Source organism: Perca fluviatilis, chromosome 13, assembly GCF_010015445.1.
Source record: "Perca fluviatilis chromosome 13, GENO_Pfluv_1.0, whole genome shotgun sequence".
In the NCBI taxonomy this organism is placed as follows: Eukaryota; Metazoa; Chordata; class Actinopteri; order Perciformes; family Percidae; genus Perca; species Perca fluviatilis.
The window spans coordinates 13,603,161-13,625,390 of NC_053124.1; positions in this window are offsets into that span (position 1 = coordinate 13,603,161).

Sequence of the window (22,230 nt, forward strand, 5' to 3'; positions counted from 1 at the left end):
ATAATGTGTGACTTGCATGGATGATGACCAGACTACTTTATAAACATGACTTGTGCTTTGTCACTGGCGTGTAGTCAGTTGTGCTGCTGTTATCTACTGTGTAAAGATAGTGTCAATGAATGATGTTGATGAATTCAATAACTGATGTTTTTGCATGCAAGCCCTTTGGGTGATGACCTGCCTGACTGCACAAATCCTTGTGCCACAAATGAACGGATGCTTCAAGGCTTTGATGAGAGTGCCAACACCACGCGCATGCAAGCCATGTGCACACTCGCACACAGTCGTCAAAGAGACAGTGGGAAATTACAAGCCCTTGTATTGGTTGACTGACTTTAATATTTGAACAAGGTTGTTTCGTACAAATACAAAGTCAGATACACATAAAATATAACCCTGCAGAGGACACAGCCAACAATAAACCATAAATTACATACAGCTGCCGTAATTTCCAAGTTCCAATTGATTTATTGACTGTCAGGCATTCCACTGCAGATTAGTCAACAGTGCAACCTTTAATTCATCGAAATAGTCATCACTAAATCTGCCACTGCGTTTGGAAATAATGAGGTGCCCCCTTTTTTCACAACTGTAGTATCTAGCTATATGACCTATAGCTACATCTGAAGCTGGGTCAGGGTATTGTTTCACCAAGAACTTGGTCCAATATTTGATCAAATGTTGGTTTATGTCTCCTACTAACAATGTGATGGAGATGGCAAAGCAATCTCGCAGTCTACATTTTATTCTCTGTGCAGTTTATATTTCAAATGATATATTTATCTTGATTGTACATTTCAAGGCCTGGTTTGTCTAAGCTTCAGCTAACAATACCTCAAAGGGATAGCTTGGAATTTTGGACATAAGGTGGATGTTGGGGCATGGACATAAGCTTCACTTGGGAGTCTGGTGTTTGAAGATTTCCCAGCCAGCTGAGGACTCCATCCATCCATCAATCCATCTTCGTCCGCTTATCTGGGGTTGGGTCGCAGGGGCAGCAGTAGTGTTGTTTTCGTCAACAAAAATGATGACTAAATATCGTCATCAACGAACCTTTATCACATGACAAAATACTTATTTTGATACAATCAAGTATAAAAAACTGAGGAGGACACGCTGTTGGATGCTGTCCTCCTCTCCTACTCTTTCTTCAATGCCCAACGAATCTATCTATTTCTCTCCCTGACCCTGTCTTTATGATTGAGCAGCACGGGTTGAAGCCTGAAAATATTGCAAAGAAATTAATAACATAACTAATTACACTGGTCGGATTGTTCAGCTCTGTTTCAGAGTGATACCTCTGGTTCAGGCTGGTCCTCATCCACTGGAGCTGGAAACGACTGAGACAAACGTGTGTGTGTGTGTGTGTGTGTGTGTGTGTGTGTTCTTAGTTCCTACCTGACTGACTCTGTGTGTGCTAAGCATCCCTTGTTGGCCAACATTTGGGTTTTGTCTATACTATTAGGTACTTATACAATATTGACTGGATTAAATAGAATTGCATTGCTAAAATGTTTTGTTTCATTGACTAAAACTAGACTAAATGTCATCAACTTTCGTCGACTAAAACTAGACTAAAATGTCATCAGTTTTTGCCGACTAAAATATTCATGGATAATTCGGACTAAAATAAGACTTTTAGTCGACTGAAACTTGACTAGACTACAAAGAGTATGAATGTGACACTTAACTACGAAAAACTAAAATGACAGCTTGACACAAAGACTAGACTAAAATTAAAACATGCCACCAAAAACAACACTAGGCAGCAGCCCCAGCAGGGGACCCCAAACTTCCCTTTCCCGAGCCACATTAACCAGCTTCGACTGGGGAATCCCAAGGCGTTCCCAGGCCAGGTTGGAGATATAATCCCTCCACCTAGTCCTGGGTCTTCCCCGAGGCCTCCTCCCAGCTGAGGACTGGTAATGACATTTCCAGTCACAACACACCATACAATATCATGTTTTATCCAATCAAAACACAGTACAATAATTCAATATTGTTTCCACAGACAAATTGTGTCCTGCTGCCTATCACCTATTTGAAGCAGATCATGCAACAAGGTTACAACACCACTACGGTTAATGAAAAGTGTTTAGGGCAGCACAAAGTAAATGCCTTACAAAGAAAAACAATAAAACAGCAGAGATGATAACGGAACATCAAGATCAAAACAAATAAAATACAGTTTGAGATGCTTTACCTCCCAGACAAGGGTAACATTCTCAGGGAATACCGCAGACTTTGAATAGCAAAATGCAACCAATTGAACATAGCAGTACCAGCATTTAACAACCTTTTGCTCCCCAACTTGTAGGATGATACATGGCTGATACATGATAAATTCAGAAGTCTATTTGCTCCAAAACTCTGGCAGGAAGATTTACAAGACGATTGCTGCAAATGCTGGAAAAATGGCTCCATGGTGGTGATTTACATGTCATGTCTTTTTGAAAGACACACTCTACTGAGTCACTTCTGATAACATCAGCAGTGCTGATGTCATTGTGTTTGATTGAGGTTCACATTTGCCTCCATTTATCTCACAAAAGAAACTGTATATATATATATATATTTAGCATAGATAGATAGATAGATAGATAGATAGATAGATAGACAGACTTCTCCACCCCCACCTTCATTTCCATCCTCTACTCTGTCTGTCTGAGCCTCCCGTGATCCCTGACCAGATTGTGTCCCTTGTTAGGAGTATGCTGCTTATGTGTTCAAACCGCCCTACAGGTGTGTATGTGTGTTTTTGTATTTATGTGTGTGTCTGTGTTTATGCGTGTGTTGCTTTGGCTGACTGCCCCAGGCATATTTAGACCCCTATTACCCTTGGCATGTGGAGAGGAGAGTGAGAGAGGAGCACTTCTCCGATTCCCCCCTTTTCCTCTTTCTGACTAGTATTCCCTCACGTGAGACCTACTTGGCAGCCCAAAATATCCACAACAGACGTCACACACCGGCACACACACATCCACACACTCATGGACTCTCAGGCTTTGTTGTACCTGGACCACAAAACACACACACACACCCTTTGATTATGTAAAACGTGAACGTAGATCCACAGGGAACATCAGTCCCAGTTTTAGGTGGGTCTGAAACAGCTTGTAGGATCCTTTGAATATTGTTTATGTGTTTTGTGTGTGTTTTGTGTGTGTGTGTGTGTGTGTGTGTGCGTGTGTGTGTGTGTGTGGGTTCATGTAGAGAGATCTTTGGTACTGCTACATACTGTATCTGTGAACATGATTGTGCCTTGTCGACAAGTCTACTTAACAGTACCAGGTTTTTTGTTACAATATCTATTGTTTTATAGAGATGGGGACATTTTCCCAATTCTATTCGGCGGTACATACAAAGCCTTCAAATTGATAGATTTCTTTTTATACTTACTGCATGCTCAAAGGCTCACCTTTTCCCTGTTTTGTTACAGTTACCATGGTGTGGGCTGAACAAAATCTTTTTCTGCAACAATGTCTTATTTTGATGAGAGAAATGTATTCATAACTATATTTAGAGCTAGATTCATATGCAGGCATTGAGCTGTCGACTATATTTCCATTTTGTTTTCATTTAATGGATCATATCATTAACACCTGACAGTCATACTCCGATCCATCGTTACGGGAGGACACCAGGGGGCCAGCAGGGACCTTACTGGAAGAGCATACTGTTTGTTAAGTTGTATGACTGGTTCAGTGAATTTCAGTGACATGCTTGGCAGCTGTCTGTCATAAATCAACAAGGTGCAACACCAGCTTTGGATTCAAAATGCCGAATTTTTTGCTATTTGTTGAACTAATTTAACAACATATGCTTGAATTTCAAAATGAATTAGAAATATTTTTGTAAATGAATAATGAACATTTTACACCTTAAAAATAACTCCACCCTATTTGTTTCCTCTGGAAACGAATCTGTCACACTGCCGACAAAACACAATAAGAGGGACAGTTCATTCACTGAGTTTCTGTCTGTGCAAACTAGTCATGTCACGAGAACCGGTAATTCGGTACCAAAATTCTGAAAACATGCCAGTACTCATTTTTCCACAGTACTGTACCACTAGGTACCGGGGGATGCAATCCTTCCTAAATACGCAGAACGTTAAAAATGTTCTAGATTGCTGCTAAATGCTGAAGAAGAACACCGACCAGCACGGAAAGTAGTTAGTAGTTAGTAGCTCCTCATCTCCCTGTACGGCTTGACCGCATTCAGCTTCTGGTTTTACCGTACATCTACGGCGGCTTCACCTGGAACTCCCAAAGCGCAAGTGAGTCTATCTCTTTCTAACCAGCCCGGTTCTTTGTGAAAAACAACAACGGCAGAGAGAAACAGACGTAACTAAACATGCTTGCTGTCTGGGAGTTCCGGGTGAACTCATAAAAGACGGTACCGTCCGCTGGCTGTGTGGTGATGCCAGGCTTCAAAGCAATGGGCTTTTTTCATTTTTATAAATCACGCTCTCCTTGCCCCATCCACTCCACACCATAACAGAAAGTTGAAACTAAAAGAAAACACTGAAAGGAGAGTGACATGAGGAATTAATGTATTATTTTTTAATGTTTTTTTTTTTAAACACACACCGTGGTATCGACTTTAGTATCGAGTATTGCGTATCTTCATTGGTATCGGTACCGAATACTAGATTTTTTTGGTATCGTGACCTCCCTAGCACAAACAGTTACCATGAGATAAATGGACTGCTCCACTGCTGTTTCAGGTGACACATGAAGACCCACTTTACATTTACATACCTGCCTGAAGTGCCATTACTAATGTCCCTGAATCATTCTTTGCCAGTTAGATTTGCAGCCATACTGTACAGTACATGGAGGTAACACCACATCAGATTAGTTCAGTCCAATAAACCAGCCAGGAAAGTCCTTTTGTTTAACACATTTACGCTTTTTAAAGACCTTCAATCAATCACCATTAGCATACCTCTTGGCTCTTCTTCATTCAATTAATTAAATTCAACAGCCCAAGTCAAAGCCTTGTGTTGCGCTATCTATTATCATTCATTAAGAATGAAAAGGGTTTAAACTTCAATATGCTGCATATTCAGCAGCACCGAGCACAAATAAATTAGGAGAGATGAAAGAAATCAAACATTTGGGAATGTGTAATTATCATTCTAACTGCTTTGTTTGCCCACACACATATCTGGAAATACCTCTGAGGTACTGAGAAGTAAAGTTCAGCAGATGGGAGGGTTAAGCCTGCAGCAGGTGGCTTCTTCTTTCCACACATACACTATTTTTACTTTCATTACAGCCTGCAATGCAAAAGCAGAGTTACATCAAATTGAGCTTATTTTTAACTGTAATTGACAAAATAATATGGGTTACACACACACACACACACACACACCACTGACTCAATACATTACATATTCTCTTGGTTTATGCTTTTAGGTTGCATACATTCTACCTGAAATGTTAATTGCAGGTATTCATGAATGAGCAGACAATTTACGTAACATTTTCTTGATGTGAAAGAAAATTAGATTAAGTTCCAGTTCCATTTCCTGTTTCAAGTTTACTTTATGATCCTGTAAAACACATCTGTTCATTCTTTATGGATTGACTGATTGCTGAGCCAACCCGGTGATAAACAGATAACAGCTTTACCGCCAATTCACACAGTGAATCCACAGGCCAAATTTATAAATGAATGAAGCGCTACTATTGATAGGTAAAAGATTGTTTAAATGCTATTATAAGCCACTTGTGTGTCATTACTACCAACACGATGTGATTGATATAAAAACAGAATTAAATAAATAAACTTATAATTACTCTTCATCTTGTTTCAAGTGCTATGAAGTTTGGAAAGAGAGGACAGGGGAAGTTTTAATAGCACACGGCAGAAGGTCGAGCGTGGAGAACTAACAACACGGGGGTGGAAAGAATAAAAGACGTGCAAGTTTGGTTTCGAATGACTCGTGAGGCTACAGAAGTAAGTTTCTCAAACTAACTTAAAAGAATGTATTGATTCAGCATGCCTGATCTCACCTCGGGCGGACTGTTCTGAAAGCGTAGAGGCTTTGATGGAGTAAGGCCGATCACCTTTATTTTTCAAACTCGACACTGGAATAGAAAAAAGGCCTGGCCCGCAGAAATGAAGCTGCACTCTCCCTCATTTGAGATGGAGAGGTGTGTGCTTGTGCCGGAGGCCGCACTCAGCAATGCTTTAGAACCCATCAATGAAATCTTACTAGCAATTAGGACACTTGCAGGTATGCTAATTCTTTATTCTTCCATCATGAATGTGTCAGACAATATAGCATGAGCATATTTATCTTTTTCCATTTATCTTTGCCCCTGAGGTGCAACGACCCTCTGTGTATCTATCCCGAACTATTAGTAGCAGTTGTTAGTGCAGGTCCCACCCATAAATCCTGGCAGCCGTGAACACTGCAGTTAAACCATAGACTGTAAAAAAATAATGGAAGTAGCAGCAGTGAGGTCACCCATTGGTTTGTGGTCTACAGTTTTGAAGCCTTGAGTTTGGCAAATTTTATTTAATTTAAACCAGGCGTGACGTTTTTTATTGGATGAGACGGTGGAGCTGGGGAGGGTGACACAACTAAGCCAGTGTCTTATATGGTTGCAATGGCGCTGCATTAGGGCCGTTACAAAGTCAACGCATCGGCGTCGAGGCCTAGCCAAATGTGTCGTCCCAGTTTTTGATACGCAACGCGCCGATGCGCACAATACTATGCGTTGTCGGTGGGGGCGACACTGCACGTATTGTACATTAAAAATATTGAATCAACATAGCTGTGCAATTTCATCAAACGTAGGACTACCGAGTCACATTTTTCGGTATGTATTAACGTTGTGTGTATGTAGTCTATGCTGTGTGCCCTCCTCAAGAGGCGAGAGAGAGACCCAAATGTATCTATATATTTTTAAAACCTGCTAAACCATGTTGAAGCGACCTTTTATCAATGTATTGGTCAGTGCTACCCAATCGTAGTACACTGTACTGGTGGGGAAACACGCCAGCATCTGATAAAAAGAAGTCAGCCAGCCAGCCAGCTGCTCCCTGACAAGAGCCACTCTCCGGGAGGGTCTGGCTCTGCCGACCGAACACCGTGGAGCACTCTGCTACCCCCTGTTGCGTGGGCGGTGTATTGCATTTCACGCATCGCCCGTGACGCTTGGGTCTACTTGCGTCCGCTGTTTAGACTATGAAAGGGAGCGCGTCGCTCGCGTTGCTTGTTCGCGTTGACTCTGTAACGGCCCTTAAGCTTAACACTAAAGGGGGAAAGTTGCCAATTTTCCACCGGCTGAAGCGTGTTATCTAGCGGAGTTTTACCGGCAGGTAAGCGCAGACCTCAGGGCACTGGCGCCATTCATCTGCATGTAAGGCAGAACACGGAAAATCACCAAACTTTCCCTTAAGTGGTGCAACCGAACGCCGAACAAGATATTTAGGCGACCAGAATGTTCCAATAAAATGTGATGTAATAAAAACACAGACCCAGAAAGGGTCAAAGTTTGAGATGAGAACATGGACAGCACCCCAAAACAAGTCCATGATTATTTTAATGTACACTGTCCCCTCCTGGAAATTAAATAAAATGCAGGTTTGGCTTCACTTTCCGGACCTGGGAGCTCTAAACATTTTTTTGTCTATGAGGTAGACTAAAGCCGGAAAAGGATCATGTCCTTTTCCCAATCCTTTAAAAAGGATAGTGCAATGACAAGTACATGATCCCTCACTGTCTTCTCGAATCCTGCCAGCTGTATTAAACTGGCAGGTGGCCCCCACTTCAACCCAGGACCCTGCAGTGGTGAATGAGTACTTTGTCTTCTGTACCAACGCGGGTGTCAGGGCTCTTTGTTGTAAGTAAATAAATTAATTGATTCTGTAGATTTGTTCATTTGCAAAAGACAGAATCTGTGTATGATGTGTCATGGGAACATCCAGTTCCACTTTGTATGCCTCCTCCAAGAGGGAAATTATGTCAACCTACTGTACATTATAATAGTATAATATAGGTTTATGTCAGCTGTGAGGTTGCAGGTTCTGGTAGTGGTCAATTTGTCACAATGTGTTAGTGAGCAATACACAATATTGATGTGTTATGCATTAAACATATTTGACATTGTACCACAAAAGGTCTTTGTTATAATAAAAACAATGTTTTGCTAAAACTAAAATATTACCACCAAAGACTGCCAGATCCATTACTCTTTTTGCTTAACCATGGGAGCTCTAAACCTCTGTCAACATTTTCCACAGGTCACAGAACAACTCTTTCTGATTCTTCTTGGTGTTCTTGTCTGACTAAAAATAGCCAGAACAAAAGCTCTGTAGAACACTGATTTGGTTTGATACTGCCGCAAGCGACAACATAATATTATTTGTCTGTTTGTAAAAACAATTCTTTGGAAGAGGCAGATTTTTATTCAAGGTTCTCTTACCATCGTTTCCTGGAGCTTTTAACCACATCTTATGGTCTTCAGCAGATGACACCACAAGGCGAAGGACACACATTCATTTTCACATAAATATTTCACACAGCAAAACTGATCCATGGACTTTCTTCCGTTTTTTTTTTTTAAACAAAAGCTGACGCTAATCGAAAACACACCTTGCACCAAATTTTGATCCGACCCACATATCAGTTTAGGTTCATAATAAATTTTAGCCCGCCTAGTTGTGAGCCAAACCAAAAAGACGAGAAACTACAAGTAATTACACGACACTCAGCAGAATTTGTCAGATTTGCCGACTTTGAGACCCAAACATTTTCACACAACCAGAGAGTTTGCATATCCAGGCTGTGAAACAGATTGTTGTGAGTCGGCTGTGTGGTAGCCTGCTTTAAAAATGTAATCATAATTCATTGTTTTGCTATATGCTAAACTCTATGATGGCTAAGGATTTTTTTTCTTACTTTTTCAGGGCTTCATGTGGACCAAACTAAGTGAAAAAGCTATATGAGACACGCATGATACAGTCAAAAATATATTAGTCAATAAACTAAACATGTTTGGCCCTTTATGATTCTAATTTTCCATGATTGGCCCTTATTGAAATTGAGTTTGACACCCCTGCTTTAAAGGTACCCTCTAAAGTTTTTTGACCACTAGTAGCGCTATGGAATATGCATATTTGCAAATGTTTTAGCAGAATGTAAATACGTTAAACATATTTATTGGACATCAAGGAAACAAAGTGTGTTTTGGTGTTAAAGGTGCCCTGCCACACAAAACTGTTTTTACTTGCATTTTTTGAAATACGTTAGGTCCATATGTGTTTGTGTTATGTCGTGAATGTGAAAATGAACTGCTACCTCCTCTGTCAGCTCTGGCCACTGAAAAGAAATAAGCAGAGAAATCAGGCCAATTACAAAAGCTGGTCAGTCTGACGTGGTGTTGCCTGAGCTCATTACTATTCATTAGCTCGTCCAGTTGCGCTGGTTAAAGGATGCTGACAGCCAGGCTCTCATTGGCTAGCTGTTAGCCAATCAGAGTCAAGCAGCTTAGTTTGAATATTAATGAGAACTGACACAAATCGAGCTGAGTCTTCCTGCAGGCTTTCTATACCACGCTAGAATTGCTTAAAGCAAGGTAACCAAGGCATTTTTTCCACAAGAAATGTTACAGAGTCCATGGTAGAACTTCAGACATTACCACAAAGTAATGAAATACGTGTCGCAGGGCACCTTTAAACACAATATAATCATAACTTTTATTTCTTCATAAGAATACCCAGGGGGTACTTTTAAACACTTTTTTTTTGCATGTTTACACGTCAGATCAATATTTGGGCTGGACTACAAAATGCGTCTATCCACATATTGTGTTATGCATACCCACTTTGTGATATGCATAACGGTTTTGCCTAAAATCATTTTCTTTTTCCCCACAAGGGAATGTTGCTGTTATGCACTTAGAAGCAACAGCACCCACAAGTGGGGTTCGCTTCATATTTCTACATATTCTGTACTTGTGTGCCACTTGACTTTAAGGCTTCTTGAGAAAGTCTTTATCTCTGGTTAAAGCTCAGTACACTTTGCAGAATGGCGCTGTAAGCAGCTGCTCTTGGCCTTTCACACCCACTCTGTCACCCAAGTTTAAATGTCAAGCCCACATTAGCTTGTGAAGCCCTTCATGGATACAACTGGTTGTCTGACAGTCCGGGTTGGGCTGTACGCACACACACAACAACAATACACACTACATCAACGTTTAACCACACAGTACCACACAAAAAAACACACTATATATTTGCTTCCAGTATTTGAATGCTGAGGTTACTGCTGAAATATTTAATATATGGCATCTCGAAGAATTCGAGCGATTGGTTACACACACACACACACACACACACACACACACACACACACACACACACACACACACACACACACACACTTGTCCTCAACCTGTCATAGACCATCCAGCTGTCAAACGGTCACGGCCCGAGGAGGCAGCAGCGATGCAGAACAACAAGGCAGGGGCACGATTCCTCCACACACTCATACAGAACCTCAACACAAACACTGGCTAAACCACACACATATCCTCTATGGCAGACACCATCTCTCACTTTGACATGGCATCTCATAAGTCAGCTGCCAAGGCTGGGGGGGGGGGGTCGGAAGAGGGGGGAGGCAGGTAAAGGGTAAGGAAGGTGGAGAATGAATAGGGGAGTGGTGGAGCATGATAACCCAATTTGTTAGTAGTGGATAAATAGAGGCCTGGGAGGTAAATCACCACGAGGAGAGCAAATGAAATAAGGATTGAGAGAATAGGAGGGAGGGGTAGGAGAGGAGGAGGAATGGGCAGGAATAAACAACCTGGACTAATGTAAATAATGCCCACCGTGCTTGTTGGTGAGAGGCTATATTTCAATATTGAGAATATAAAAAGGCTACAGAGAGGAATTATAACTGCCTCCGACTGTACTTCAAAGTCATAAATCACATGACTGCAACTGACCTATTTTTAAGATATAGACAAACATATTGTATTGGGTTGAATCTTTTTTAGTCAGCAAGGTTTAATCTGTTACTAGGTGTATACTATTTATATGAGCATTCGGTCAGTTGTGCACATGACTGTAGTCATTTATAATTGTGTTTGGCACAAAATGCACAGTAAGCCTTGCATATCAAAATAGTTTGCATTCATTTGCTACTGATCCAGATTACTCTCAAAATGCAATTATACACATGTTCATTGCGTAAATCCCTACATGCAAAATAGAGCAATCAAACAATCACAATACCATGTCACACATATATGAGATACAAAATAGTTATGTGGTGTTGGTATGAAAGTTGTCAGATGGATAGACTTAGGCTAGATGGGGAACAAATAAATTTCCTCACAATTTAGAGCAACCAAACGTGGTTTATTGCCCACCCACATTTTTTGATGGAGTTTCTCCCACCATACTTCCCATTCCTAAATCCTGTTAAGGAGTTCTGTTTCATTTATTTTGATTAGGACAATGCACATTAATGAACATTTCTGTAAATGCGCCAGTGTTAGCCAGTCGGCTAATTTTCAACTGTAGTCCTAGTTACCTAACATGCATGTCTTTATGGTGGGAAGAAACTGGAGACACATCTTCCTTGTTGTAGTCAAGTGTTGTAGTCAAGTGTTGTAGTCAAGACCACCAGTGTTGTAGTCAAGACCACCTTAACCGAGACCAAGTAATCACCAAGACCAGAGTGTATCGAGACAGAGACAAGACCAAGACCAGACCAAACAACTGAAACATACAGTGTATACACAACTAGCTAATATGTATAGCTAATATTCCATAAATCACTTTGCGTGAGGAGTGAAGAGCTTTCAAGAGAGTTTTGGTACAGAGGCAGATTGATCACTTTAGCTAGCTAGCTTCGCTAGCGTCACCTACACTTAGCTTTCCTTTCTTTATGCTTCCTTTCTAAGTGCCAATAAACATATTAGGTGGTCCCAGCTGTCTCAATCAGTGCTACTTTGCAGAATTTACACACTGCTGTTTTCTTTTAGATGTTGTTTTGAAAATAAACTCGTTTTAAAATATAACAAATAAAATGTAATACATAAAATGGCATAACCGACGATTTGGTTGACATCTCCCAGACAGCCAGAGCTTCTTCTCCTGTCACCTACGTTCACTTTGGGAGTGCGTGTTAAGGGGAACCGGGTTTAACAGTATCCCATGTCAAACTAGAAATGAGTCAAGTAATTGGTTGCATTTGAAGCAGGATGTTTCACATCCAATCACAGTTAATGTTAACACATAAATCAGACGATACAGAGGAAATTTAGTGATATCCCTTAAGTTGTGGTCTTGAAATAAAATCCTGAGTCCTCTTCATCCAAGACCGAGACAAGACGTGGTTGATTCCGTGACGAGACCTTCAAAAAGTGGTCTTGAGACCGGTCTTGAGTACTACAACACTGCTGCAGGGAGAAGATGGACAACGGTATATGATCCATGTTCTCACGACCAGTTGTCCTTACTGGGTGCAATGGATGCTGGTTGTGAGGATATCACAGCAGATGGTTGTAGGGAGTGGCTGCATCATTACAAAACATTTTTCCCTCGTTTCATTGCAAGGGAGGATATCAGGTGTGAGGTCAATGAAATGTGGTGGCCAGACAGAGAGGAGAGATTAGATGACCCAGGAGATTGATACATTTGCAGCAATTTTTATTGCACATATTGTAGAGTGTTTTTCTGATATATATATACAGTACAGGCCAAAAGTTTGGACACACCTTCACATTCAATGCGTTTCCTTTTTATTTTCATGACTATTTACATTGTAGATTCTCACTGAAGGCATCAAAACTATGAATGAACACATATGGAATTATGTACTTAACAAAAAAGTGTGAAATAACTGAAAACATGTCTTATATTTTAGATTCTTCAAAGTAGCCACCCTTTGCTTTTTTATTAATAAGGGAAAAAATTCCACTAACTAACCCTGACAAAGCACACCTGTGAAGTGAAAACCATTTCAGGTGACTACCTCATGAAGCTCATTGAGAGAACACCAAGGGTTTGCAGAGTTATCAAAAAAAGCAAAGGGTGTCTACTTTGAGTAATCTAAAATATAAGACATGTTTTCAGTTATGTCACACTTTTTTGTTAAGTACATAATTCCATATGTGTTCATTCATAGTTTTGATGCCTTCAGTGAGAATCTACAATGTAAATAGTCATGAAAATAAAGAAACACATTGAATGAGAAGGTGTGTCCAAACTTTTGGCCTGTACTGTATATATTTTTTTTTTACTTTACAAGCTTTCTTTATGTATTTGCGGTTGGCTGGTGTGTACATACAATGAGAAATAAATGTTTTGTGGAAAGTATAGTGTGTGCCATGGCTGACATCAATACTATTCATCTGCCTAAATATGAAATGTTAGTAACTGGACAATATTACAGAGTGGGTAAATATCACACTTTCAGAGTAGACGTCATTTGACAAGATGTCTTTGCATTTCGACTGTCTTGGTCTAAGCAATGATAAAGGAACCTTTTGTTTTAATGACAATGATTCATTCATTGATGGATTTATTTACATTTGAAACATGAGTTAAATATTTGGATAGAGTAATCACCTTTTGCAGGTCACAGAGTGGTGTGAGGACTGTATTTAGAATTTTGACAATTGTAAGTTTGTTACAGTAAATGTGCCTAACCGATTGAGAAAAACTGTAATATAACGCTGAATTATAACTGAAGTTTATAAGCAGTCAATACAGTTTTCTTCGAGGAAAACCCATATTGCCTATTTAACAATTTGTGCACACAATTGTGTACTCAAGAATCAACAACAAAACTAAATAGATAAGATCTGGATAACGTCACTCAGCTTTGACACCGTATGCTTTCCAATTAGGCTCCGAAAACATGGCTCAGCACTTTATACTTTGTTCCTTGTTCATCAGAGTTGCTTGCCAAAAATCTTCACAGAGAGTACTTTGTTGTGTCCAATTTGCATCAAAATAATGGCCCATAAGGGATGTGCTGCTGAATTAAAAAAGGACAATAAATTACCTCTAGATGATCTGCCTCACAGGGTGAGGGACGTATTGAGTTTCTGGCTCTCTCTCTTCGTTTCATCTTTCACACACAAATCCAGTGTATGGCAGGAAATTATAAACATCCATTCGATGTGCAATTGACATTTCATACTAAACTACTGATCGCTGGTAGATACCAAGACTAGGATTCAAAAGCTGGGGCTATAGCTCCCCTACACATCACTGTGCGGCTGTATCCTGGTGGTATAAGATGAATGCCATGTAATCTTAAAGTGCCTGGTTCAATTACTGCTGTGACCTTTCTTGCATGTCTTCCCTCTCTGTCTCCCCATATGTGCAGTCTGTCTCTACTATCAACAAAAAAGCTAAAATGGTCAAACATTATCCCAAAAAAAGATACCACATCACCCCTAAACCGCTTTTGTTGAAGTGGTAAGACTATGCTGTCATCATCTACTGTGGTTAGAACATGATTGGTCAAACCAGGTAAGATAACACATGATGCCCCATTTCCACCCACAGCAAGCTTTATTTCTGCTTCTTTTCTTCACTGTAAGAGTCTCTCTCTCTCTCTCTCTCTCTCTCTCTCTCTCTCTCTCTCTCCGAGTCTCTTTCTTACACGCTGTAAGCCCTGTGATCTGCATTGAAGGGCCCAGTGAGATCCTCGGTCTCCGCTGTTTGTGCCTGATGAGCTCCTTGACAAACAAACAGCTTGTATCCTCCTCGGCTTCTGCCCTCCTCCGCTGGGACTTTTAACCTCAATATTTGGAATCTTTAATGGGGAACACTGCATAGCCGTTATCTAGCAAACACTCCCTGACAGGAAATGTTATGTTGAGGAACACTAGTGAAGAGGATGGTGAATCCTGCTATTGTTTAGAAATTGTATACAGTGCAGGGGCCAGATGCATTAAACTTTGCGTGGATTCACGACTAAAACTCACAAAGAAAGTTACATCCGTTCGCTTATCTTTGCACGCTCATTACAACGGTCAATGAGAAGAACGGAAAATAAGTGGATTTTAACTGATCGTGTCGCATCGGTGACGTCCGTCAACAGCACCAGAGCAGCTGTCACTGCGCATGATCGTTCCGGCAGTGGCTATTTATAGCGCCCGTACTGCCAATTCATCACATATACAGTATATGTATCTGTAGACCAGTATCACAGTGATATCTCAACCATCATTATTAAATGTCAGAAAGATGACCAATGGTTAATTTATAGTGCTCATATATCAGGATCAAATCTGAGAAAAGATCAGTAACACAGGGAAATTATGGCTCAAATGCAAATAGAAATAATAATACAACTCCTAAAAAAGAAATTCAAATGAATAAATATGTAGCAATATTTAAGGGGGACATTTTTGAAGGCCCAATTCCACAGATGCATTGATCATAGGGTTGGGTACCAAACTCGTACCAACTTTTTTGAGTAAAGACCGAATTATGTTAAATCAATCGGTGCCAAATTTTGGTACCTGACAGCTTATAAGCGCAAATTTCTCTCTCCTCTCTGCATGTTGACAGAGAGCGGGGCTATCCGACCTGCACACAGAGGTGCAGACGGAGTGAAACTACGTCGCCTCTGCAGTTTGTTTAAGGCACAGTGAGTCACGGCAATGCCGATAAAGCTGTTGCAATTTTGGTTACAGTTTTCAAAACTACGCAGACAGCGTTCGCTGCAATATAATTTAATAGCGAGGCGAAAGCGGTCGCGGTGCAGTTAAACTTCCTCTGAGACAGACAGACAGGCACAGCAGTGTTCTCTATGCCCCTGTGACTGACTGACAGGCTGGAGATTGTAAGGCAAGGCAACTTTATTTCTACAGCACATTTCAGCAACAAGGCAATTCACACTGCTTTACCATAAAACATTATAGAGAAGTAAAAAGAGATAGAAAATAAAAACAGGCTAAAATAGAATAAGATACAAATACAAGAATAAAAGTTCCAGTGCAGTGTAAGAAATGAATAATTATTTGATAGGTTGTAGGGACGGTTTTGGGAGCCCTTTATTTTGTGTGGAATATAAAATGCTCTAAATAAATAACAAAATGTTTGAAGTATATGATAAATAGGTTTGGAATTATTTTTACCATTTGTTTATTGTTATTAACAGAGGGAAAGTAACGGAAAAAGGTAACCGTTGGGTACCGGAACCGAATTTCAGGTACCGGTAAAAAAGTGAAAGGTACCCAACCCTAATGGATCATTTCATGTATTTTTCGTCCTCTTTTTTTCTCTATAAAGAAAAAAGTTATCAGCCATAAACATGTAGAATATTTAGTTTCTTCTTAAGATACAAATTCATCGCAAATATTGGTTTTAATTTATACCATAGCAGCTTTATCTCCCTTAATGAATGTCACGTAAATCCTAATTACATTTTACCTTCTATTTTTTTTAAAGAGCTTATGCAATTAAGAAAAAATATTTTCCTTAAAGTTGATGGAAACAACCAACAATTACACTTTAATACGAAACATACAGGACTACAGGCTGTCTGCATTATGATGTGCTGTTATTTGAATAGTACTTTTACTTGAATAGCATCAGTGCCATTATAAATGATGCCCCTGACATACCAAAATATAGACTGCATGGCAATATTGTACCAGAGTAAATCAAAGATCTCAGGATGCATGAGGATGCTGCTATTTAAAATTGTCTTACTGTATAAATGTATGATCTTTATAGAACAGTTTTCCTCTTTGGTGCAAAGAAGAGCACGTAGGTCATGCACATTTCTTTTGTGCCTGATCCTGTGTCAAAAGTCTGAATTTATTAATGAAATACTGTGCACTTCATTTGACCCATGTAGCACATGAAACACACAAATGCTTACTTCATATATACTCTGCCTCAGTTGTATTGGAAGTTATACAGTAAACTGTTTACATTTAAAATTGTACTACATGAACAAATGTCTATCGATGTGAAAAAAGCAAAGATTAACATACATAAAATGATTTGGGAGACAAATCGATGTGTTCCTCTGCTAAATAACACTGTGATAAACAGGTGGTCTGAACAGGCAGACATTAAATACAAATGCAATGTTATGCCAAAATAAGCGCCAAAATGGCACCGCACCCTATGATCTGCATAAACACAACCTCAGCTGCGACATGTAACCCACCAGCATGCACAATTGTTTGTTTGGAGCACCAAAATTACCAGACAAGCACAGGTGCAACAAATTGACTTGCATGTGATGATAATGGCGTTACTGCATAAATTGATATTCCTAATCGCTTTTCTTTTTTTATCCTGAATAATGCTCTCCTTGTGTTGTCGCATAAAGGAATGCATCGGGGGAGGTGTGCTATGAAGCAATGCAGTTAAATACTTGTGAAATCTCACACCATAAAGGCGCTGTGAGGGGCTATATATAATGTGCATTTCTCAAAAACAAAACTTAAAATGTCCTAAACACTTTAACATTTAACATTTTTCTCAATCGTTTTGGCACATTTACTTTAACAAACTTAAAATTGTCAAAACTCTAAGTACAATCCTCACACCACTTGATACATTCAGCACACCACTCTATGTGACTTGCAAAAGGTAAAAATAAGTAACTTATGTTTCAAATGTAAATAAATCCATCAATGAATGAATCATTGTCATCAAAAGAAAAGGTTCCTTTATCATTGCCTGGACCAAGACAGTCGAAATGCAAAGACATGTCAAATGACCGAGTACTCTGAAAGTGTGATACTTACCCACTCTGTAATATTGTCCAGCTGCTAACATTGTATATTTAGGCAGCTGAGTAGTATTGATGTCAGCCATGGCACACACTATTATTGCTCAATGTACACATCAACCAACCACAAATAAACAAAGGAAGCTCCAGAAAAAAAAGATTTACAACAGCAAACAGGAACTGTTGTGCAAGATCTGCAAGAAAAAAGAAAATATGTTGCAAATGTATCAACCTCAAGGGTCATCCAATCTCTCTGTCTGGCCACAACATTTTGTTCTCCATCTAGCCTAAGTCTATTCATCTGAAAACTTTTACAACAAAACCACATACCTATTATGTATCTAATGTATATGTGACAGGTTATTGTGATTGTTGTTGCTCTATTTTGCATGTAAGGATTTACACAATGAGCATGTGTATAATTGCATTTGAGAATAATATGATTCAGTAGCAAATTAATGCAAACTATTTTGATCTGCAAGGCTTACTCAGTGCATTTTGTGCCAATCAATGACAAATGACTACAGTCATGTGTCAACTGACCTAATGTTCATATAAATAGTAGTTTGACGAAGTTCAACAGTCATTCGACAATTGTGCCAAAGCGATTGAGAAACACTATAATCAGTTCATAAGGCAGAAGGATAGGCATGGCAACAGATGTAGAAAGTTTGGGCAAACAGTCTTCTCAATCAGAGCCACCCACTACTGGAAGAGTCTCCTTACTGAATTAGGAGAAAGCACTAACTACCTAACCTTTAAACATAAACTTAAGAGATGATTGCTTAAAAGCAAACCAAACTCGCAATCATGAATAATCATACTACCTGGCAATCCATTTACCTAATTGTTTTTACATATACAGTATCTGCTACTTTTTAATGTATTTTATTGTATTGTACTGTATCATATGGTGTTGTACTGTAGTATTGATACTATTAAGACATTTGTAATAACCTGCGCAGGGACATGAAAAGTTGCTCATTAGATACCTCTGGCACATTTACATTAAATTGGAAACTGAAAAGTTGACTAATGTGCACTGTCCCTGATAAATAAATCCTTCATTTAACCTAGCTTTAAAGTTTGAATTCAGGCATAAACAAAACTGTTGAAAGTTAATGTTAGTAGTTAAAAATAAATGCTGTATGTAGATGACCTTCTCACTCCTCAGAAGGAGGCAGTCATAAGTGACTGAGTGGCATTTTGCCAGCATACACCAAACTTCCACCATACTGAACACAAGCAAAAGTTATTGACATGTTTTTCTGTCTGTCTGAATGCGTGACTGGTGCTGGGTGCAAGAGTTTCGGCCTTTGGGAACAAGTGACTCTGTGGCCTTCTGCTGCAGTTCAGACGTGGGGAGATGGAGCGAGCAGGCACGAGGTCAGGGGACTCCCTGTGAATTCTACCAGTCGGCACAGTGTGGGTATACATTTGTGTTGTGTTCTGTTTAGAAGAATGGGCAGGGGATTACAGGGTACCAGGATGTGCGTGTGTGTGTGCGTTTGTTGGGGGCCTGGTGAAAGAGCAAGTGAGAGGAAAGGTGGCTCACGGTACGGCAGTGAGACGTAATCAGTGGAGGGTTCATTTACTTTTTAGCACTTGCAGGTAACTGGAAGACAGATGGACAGCCCAAACACAAACACACACACACACACACACAGAGGGACAAAGACATGCTTCACCAGGGAAATAAGGGGGTTAAATATATTTAGAAAACTACTAATTGTTGACATTTAAATGTATGTGTGTGTATGTGCGTTAAGGCCGGGCAATGTATCGATATTATATCGATATCGTGATATGAGGCTAGATATCGTCTTAAATTTTAGAGATCGAAATCTCGTAATATGGCTTAGGTTTTGTCTTCTCCTGGTTTTAAAGGCTGCATTGCAGTAAAGCGATGTCATTTTCTAAACTTACCAGACTATTCTAGCTGTTTTAGTCATTATACCCACATTATTAACGATCATTCTTCTAAAATCTAATCGTGAAGATATTTTGTTAAAGCAACAATTGTCAAGCCTACATTATAATGGCAATATCGACATCGAGGTATTCAGCCAACAATATCGTGATATCTGATTTTCTACATATCGCCCAGCTCTAATGTGCATTGATGCATACTGTAGGTGTGTGTGTGTGTTAGTATGTGTGCATGTCATTGTGCATAAGTATATGGATTGGGTACTGTGTACTTAAGTGCAGATTTAAGTCTGTATCTGCTTGTGCATACATGCCAGTTTATGTTAAGGTATTTGTATATTATTTGCACACTAGGTAATAGTATGTGCATGCACAACATAGCATGAATCAATGTCAGTTTAACTTCAAACTATATCTGTATATGTATACAGTACATGCTCTTTTCAGTCAACATGAACTAATAAAGAGTTCACACAAAAATAAAATTATATTTCACTGTACTGCTTTAGTTTTCAATATCACCTCATTTCATTACACAAATATTATACTTTTACATAAGTTATAGGGGAAGAAAAAAACAAATATAGCATCATACAAAGAGGAACATCTGATTAAAATGGTTTTTTTTTATGAATACTACTACATGGCCCACAGACGTAAAATTTATGATTTTCACAACATTCCCCCTTGACAGAGTCGTCTTGGAAATAAAACTCTTTATCTCCCAGCTAACAATAAGTTTACTTAATATATCACTGGAAACCAACACACTATTATGAGTTTTCCCTATAACCAGAAGAAATGTACAAACGGTTATGATTCAAATCAATGCAATTCCAGCTCCAGCTCCCAAAGCAATAATAGAGATTAATGGGGGAAAAAGAAAAAGTAGAAAATGGAAAAAAAGAATGTTTGATGGATGAAATGCCGCTATACCTGCAAGCTACTGTGAATAGGAGTGGTCAAGCTGCAGTGGGTAATCACTCAACATGAGCAGAGAACTGAATCAGACCCTGCAGGTTACGGGAAAATAACCATGTAGCGTTAAGGTTAAGCAACATTGTGGGATGTTTATTATGAAATGCTTCTGGCTAATATTTATGTACATCCATAACTCAATTTGAATTTAACCAGTTTGGCTGTGAAATGATTAAATAAGATTGTAAAAAAATTATAATCATCACATGCCATCTTCGGGATTGCAACCAAGAGGAGGCTTGATGCAAGATACAGATATCATCCCTATCTGTCACTGGGGCTGAACCTTATTGCCTATTCCTCACTTGCTTGTAGATATTATCAAAACTGAATCATCCCATCTCTTTTTAGATTGTTCCTGTTCTGTCCTGAGACTTGTGTTTCTTTGCACTTTGATACCATCACGCTCAATATTTCATGACTTCAAACTGTTACAGGGATACACTTCTCTCTGAGTCCCAATGGTGTCCCACATATACTTGTTCATCCCAGCTGACTTTAAACAACAAGACGACCTAAAGCTTTCAGCGCCGTAGGGTTGTGGTCTTACTGCAGTGCAGAGGCTTGAGCCTCAAAAGCTGGACTGAGTGAAGTAAACTCAGATCTGCTTATCCTGCTCAAGGAATTTCAGAGATTAGAATACATGACATCACACAGGTATGGATGGATTTAGAGGCTATCTGCATGCGTGTGTACAGTATGTGTGCGTGTGTGTGTGTGTGTGTGTGTGTGTGTGTGTGTGTGTGTGTTGTGTGTGTGTGTGTGTGTGTGTCTGCAAATGTATGATGACCCACTTCCCTGTGGTGATGCCATGGGTCATTTACTCTGCCCTTTCCTGTATGCACAAGCAAACAAACAGCTGCAAACAGACGACATGGCAAACAGCCGCAAATTCATATAATACCATTGTTATCACACCAACAAAAGACGAGTACAGTAGCTGTTTTCATGCTGCAGCAACGAAGTATGTTGAGAAAAAAAAAAAATTAACAGGCCACGGTTGGCATTACTTGATCTGCTGTTTGTTTATAATCCATTCGGTTGATAAGTGAAAGTATGTCCTGGGGACAATAAGAGATACAGTAAAGGGTGAAAGAAAGAAATATGAAAGCATTGGACAAAATAACACACACCATACAAAGAGGAATACCTGGACACCTCAATGCACAGCAAGGGCCCTTTTCCACTCCAAACTGTTACAGGGACTGGAACATAACCAAGCTCCAACATCCCTGCTTCAGAGGTACAGTACCTTCCAATGGCCTGGGAGTAATATCAGTATTAGGACTTGGAATTACTTTTATTTTATTTTTAAGTTTGAAGAGAAAGTGAGCAAACAGGAGAAAGTGTGAGACAACAACTAAATGACTTGTATTTGATATTTGTTGCAATGCCCAATGTTCCAAAGCAAAACAATAACCAGAAAAGAAACAATCATTGTTACCTTAACCTTGATCTCTGCATGTCTCCTTTTTGTCTTCATTATTCAGACAGTAGGCTATGTAATTGCACAACAGTGAATCAAGAACAACACGGTGACTGCTGTGTTCTCGCATGCAAAAATTACGTCTAAAACAAAG